Below are 6,077 nucleotides of genomic sequence, written 5' to 3'. Positions count from 1 at the left end.
GTTACTGATCCAAATCTTTTCACATTTTTATCTAGCGTTGCCATAATAGATATTTCAGACTAAGTTGCTCTCTTGTCAGCACAATAAGCGATTATAAACATATTTTTTAGCACATATTGTTCTTTTTCACTGTATTATAAATATCCCCAACTAGCAAAGGGAGCCTTATTGTAAAGTTTGAAACGTGAAACTATTTATTAATGACTATTAAACCTTTAGCCAAAAGGGAGCCTTACTGTGATGTGGTTCAACATAGTTTTGATTAATGTCACAAAGCTTTTTATGTGTTTAGAAACAACAGTTTGTGCTTTTAACCGTTTATGGTAAACCTTTGTCTTACCTTTACCAATTCTTATTTATCATAAACAAATGGTGACATGTTTTACCCTTCATAATACGGCTCTTTTTATAGACGGGATTGATTATAATAGCGTTATAAAGTACAATATTATATGATAAAAATGTGTTTTTTAAATGCTCACTGTGCTTACAAGGTATTAATATCGTCTGAAATGTATGAGTCACTATTTGGTAAGAAGCTGGTCAATTTTGACTCTTTTTCTCCTGTAATTAATGCTTAATAAACCCTTATTGAAGACCAAGTTCACTCTTTTTGTTCAATTCATTTGCAGTTATCTCTAGTATAAATTAATGCCTTGTGAGTCAATTCTCAAGGGAAAAAAAGCTCTGGCGCACTGACTGCAAGATTTGATATTTTATTTCCTGATATTCTGATATCTCTCCTCTGATTGGCTAACAGCAATGCGACTCTACCACTGACTCAGCTTTGCAATGCTGATGCTAATGCCAGCGGTTAGCTTCTACGAGCCGAGAAGGGCTCTGCTCTCCTAGATGCCGTCACGAGCCCAGATTGTGTGTGTGTGTGTGTGTGTGTGTGTGGGGGGGGGGGGGGGGGGGGGGGGTTATGAAGGCAAATTTTCAATGTGAAGTGGAATTATCTAGCTTTTTAAATCCAAGCGTTTCCCCGTCTATTTTCTATTGGCAGCTAATGTAGGAAATGGGGTTGAAGACTATTTTTACATTTAGCCTGCATGTTAAACTAAGAGACTGGTCATATTTGAAAAGTAACAAGTAAAAACAATTTCTTAGTGAACTTGGTCTTTAAGGCTTCATAAAGTGTTACAGATTGATCAAAAACATGTCTATAACTATATATTAGCCATTTATAAGGGGAGTCATGTTGTAAACAGTAGCTGCAGCACTTTAACAGATCTCTTGTGTATATCTATGTTGTGCAGAAACAGTCTTGTTGTGTTCTAAATCATTAATGGTGTACCTAATAGTGAAATACTTCACATTTTACCAGGAACTTGAATTGTCTCAGTGGGATTTAAATAAAGCTTTCAGTATTTGTAAACCCAATCCCTTTTGATGCACTGGTTGGCTGTTAAGTGTCCATGTGGCGATGCTTGTTCCATTCTATCACCACTGGGAGTGAATTTTAATGACTGAAATGCAAACCCACGATAGATGAAGGCTTTCTGAATGAAAGGCTGCAGATGAAGAATGTGTGTTCAATAATGAAACCCCTGAAGCACACTCTCACTGGGGAAAGCCTTTTCCACATCTCTTTTAGGAGAGAGGGAAGTTATTTTATTTGACTTAAGGAGAAAGAACACCGACTGACACATCTTACAAACATATCTGGGTTTCAGGCTAATTCTCACCACATGTGTTCTCTTACTTTGGTCCATCCTCCTCCATCCATCCAGGGGTTTACGTTGCAGTAAAGTGGGCCAAAGAGGCTGCCCCATTCTAGACGGGAGCAGATGGAGAAAATTTAACATGATCTGATCAGAAAGTGACTAAGTGGCAGTGCTAATCACGTGGGAGAATGTGCATTGTTGTTGTTTTGATCTTGTACTGAGGTTGCTTGAAGTTTCTTTAGTTTTTATATTGCTGGAGGAATCTGAATTATTTGCATCAGTTGTATATCATTTACAGAAGATGTCATAAAACATTTGTACTATCTTTTCTTATTCGTCCTGTGACATTATATTTATTGTATTTCCCTTTCCTTTTAGTCTGAGTAAGTACTGTCAGTGATCTTTTTTTTTTGGGGGGGGGGGGGGTTCTAGACCACATGGCAGGGGAGGGGTCAAGCTGCTCTGTTCGCTAACGAAAGAAAACACAAATATGCCTTTAAATATTTAAATTATCAGTGAGAAGTTACAACAGTATAATTACAGCAATTCAGTTAGCTGCTGTAGATACAACAGCTTTTCAGTTAGTATCAAAATATCACTGTTTAGAAAAAAATGCATTAACTGAGTTATTTTTCTCAGTGACTGAAAATATTTGCCTAAGCATCTCTTTTTAATGCAAATAATGCAATAAAACTGCATAAAATTCAGACTAGGCTGCGCAGTGGTTAGAGCTGTTGCCTTGCAGCAAGAGGGTCCTGGGTTCACTTCCCAGCCTGGGATCTTTCTTTATGGGGTTTGCATGTTCTCCCTGTGCATGCGTGGGTTCTCTCCAGGTACTCCAGCTTCCTCCCACAGTCCAAAAATATGACTGTTAGGTTAATTGGTCTGTCTAAATTGTCTTTAGGTGTGTGTGTGTGTGTGTGTGTGTGTGTGTGTGTGTTCTGTGTTGCCCTGCGACGGACTGGCACTCTGTCCAGGGTGTACCCTGCCTGATTGCCCATTGACCGCTGGAGATAGGCACCAGCCCCCCCGCGACCCTACATGGACAAGCGGGTTCAGACAATGGATGGATGAAATTCAGACTAGAATTGTGGAGGATCATGATACAGGGAGTGCAGAATTATTAGGCAAGTTGTATTTTTGAGGAATAATTTTATTATTGAACAACAACCATGTTCTCAATGAACCCCAAAAACTCATTAATATCAAAGCTGAATGTTTTTGGAAGTAGTTTTTAGTTGTAGCTATTTTAGGGGGATATCTGTGTGTGCAGGTGACTATTACTGTGCATAATTATTAGGCAACTTAACAAAAAACAAATATATACCCATTTCAATTATTTATTTTTACCAGTGAAACCAATATAACATCTCCACATTCCCAAATATACATTTCTGACATTCAAAAACAATACAAAAACAAATCAGCGACCAATATAGCCACCTTTCTTTGCAAGGACACTCAAAAGCCTGCTATCCATGGATTCTGTCAGTGTTTTGATCTGTTCACCATCAACATTGCGTGCAGCAGCAACCACAGCCTCCCAGACACTGTTCAGAGAGGTGTACTGTTTTCCCTCCTTGTAAATCTCACATTTGATGATGGACCACAGGTTCTCAATGGGGTTCAGATCAGGTGAACAAGGAAGCCATGTCATTAGTTTTCCTTCGCTGTGGAGTACTTGGACGTGATGGAGCATTGTCCTGCATGAAAATCATGTTTTTCTTGAAGGATGCAGACTTCTTCCTGTACCACTGCTTGAAGAAGGTGTCTTCCAGAAACTGGCAGTAGGACTGGGAGTTGAGCTTGACTCCATCCTCAACCCGAAAAGGCCCCACAAGCTCATCTTTGATGATACCAGCCCAAACCAGTACTCCACCTCCACCTTGCTGGCGTCTGAGTCGGACTGGAGCTCTCTGCCCTTTACCAATCCAGCCACGGGCCCATCCATCTGGCCCATCAAGACTCACTCTCATTTCATCAGTCCATAAAACCTTGGAAAAATCAGTCTTGAGATATTTCTTGGCCCAGTCTTGACGTTTCAGCTTGTGTGTCTTGTTCGGTGGTGGTCGTCTTTCAGCCTTTCTTACCTTGGCCATGTCTCTGAGTATTGCACACCTTGTGCTTTTGGGCACTCCAGTGATGTTGCAGCTCTGAAATATGGCCAAACTAGTGGCAAGTGGCATCTTGGCAGCTGCACGCTTGACTTTTCTCAGTTCATGGGCAGTTATTTTGCACCTTGGTTTGTCCACACGCTTCATGCGACCCTGTTGACTATTTTGAATGAAACGCTTGATTGTTCGATGATCACGCTTCAGAAGCTTTGCAATTTTAAGACTGCTGCATCCCTCTGCAAGATATCTCTCCATTTTTGACTTTTCTGAGCCTGTCAAGTCCTTCTTTTGACCCATTTTACCAAAGGAAAGGAAGTTGCCTAATAATTATGCACACCTGATATAGGGTGTTGATGTCATTAGACCACACCCCTTCTCAATACAGAGATGCACATCACCTAATATGCTTAATTGGTAGTAGGCTTTCCAGCCTGTACAGCTTGGAGTAAGACAACACGCATGAAGAGGATGATGTGGACAAAATACTCATTTGCCTAATAATTCTGCACTCCCTGTATGTTTGACAATATTGATGGCATCAGCTTTACAACCGTTACACGGACATTGTCCAAACACAGAGTGCGGATGAAGCAGCTCTACACCTGCTCCTTTTGAGAGGAACAGTCACAGAGTCATGGAGCTACAACAACTATATGTCCAGGTATAGTGTATATCCTTGTCTCAATCCCATAGAGAAGTTCTTTTCTGCATGGAGGTGGAAGGTTCATGACCATCAGCCATATGATCACATGTCCCTCCTGGAAGCTATGGATGCTGGCTGCAGGGACATCACGGTTGATGATTGCCAAGTGTGGATTCTGACATAGCAAGCCGTTTTATCCCAGGTGCATCGCTTTGGATGATGTCAGATGTGATGTTGATGAAAACATGTGGCCTAACCCTGAAGATCACAGGGATTAGCTACAGTAATTTAGTGCATTTTGTAGTTGCCTCCTTTCTATCGGGGCTTTGTGCTGTTTTTTACTCTTGTTTATTTCATTGATATTTTGTTCACTACAAGCAATACGGTAGAACTTTTTCTGTTCTGTCATACTGTAAACATTATTTCTGCTGTACCTCCTGAAATAAACAGTAATGGGAAAACAACAGTTAAGGAATTAGCTTTTTACTGGAATGCTTTGAAATGTGCACTCTACTGTATATGTGGATATACAGTTCACAACCAAGAAATGTAGAGTAAAAATCGTGGATTGCATGTTTTAATGCAAATATCTCCAAAACTGATCTGTGGTCCCTCACACTCTATTGGACACTCCTATAGAGAAACCTTACATATACAAGCGCGTGTACACACACAGGGGCTCACATGGTGCTCTTATAAGTCATAAGTATGACTTGGGCATTTTCAACACATCGCTTTCTCTTTCTGCAGGTCTAGAAGCAGACTCTAGTTCGTCATTGTTTATTTTTGTGAACCCCACCCCCCCTCCTTTTGTCTCTTCCTTTCTCTTCCACCTCTCTGTGTCTGTAACAATACAGTTTTAAGTATCAGGCGTGATATTAAAGCAATGCTTTGATGCTCCACCTGAGAGTAAATCTGTAAGGCTTGTCACCAGCATTCAGACATTAATTGTTTGCTTCACAGCCAGACAGGACATGGGAAAAAAAAAAACAAAAAAAAAAACACTTAAAATAAAACTGGTTTTAAGGGGCACAACCAAGAAAAAGCCTATTTTTGTAGTCATGGCAACACCTAATTAAATTCACATATTTATTGAACGAACTGTACACATTTTGTGAAAAACAAAGAATGGAGGAGTCTCATAGTATTAAAGTTTCAACCCAGTTCTTCAAGAGACTCATGGAGAAGAAAGATAATCATTCATAACACCTCCCACTTGAGGGATTTATAAAATAACAGGAATCAGTCAAAATGATCTGTATAAAGAATCCAATCGTGATCAGGTCTACAGTTTTATATCCATCGTAAGTAGAAATGTCTCCAGGTTTCCAACCAATACAAAAAAAAAAAACTGGAACATTATAAACACACTCAGGTGATCAACTTGTGCAAACCACATAACTCATAAAACCTGTTATGACATCACCAAGACAAACAACTTTAACAAGGTCTGCTGTTACATTTACCCAAGACATGTTTAATGATGAAAATCTGGGTCCAAACCAAGAAAAATGAGGCAAGACAAAAATAAATATATATATACGTGCTGAAAGAAAATGGATGTTACCAAGGAGTCAGTAAATCCAACATAAATACACCAAGCGCTTAAACAAAGAAGAAAATAAGCAGTTTGCTTGTTGCTGGGCAGAATTC

The sequence above is a fragment of the Nothobranchius furzeri genome, chromosome 12, assembly GCF_043380555.1.
Source record: "Nothobranchius furzeri strain GRZ-AD chromosome 12, NfurGRZ-RIMD1, whole genome shotgun sequence".
NCBI classification, from domain to species: Eukaryota; Metazoa; Chordata; class Actinopteri; order Cyprinodontiformes; family Nothobranchiidae; genus Nothobranchius; species Nothobranchius furzeri.
This window is presented reverse-complemented; position numbering follows the sequence as displayed.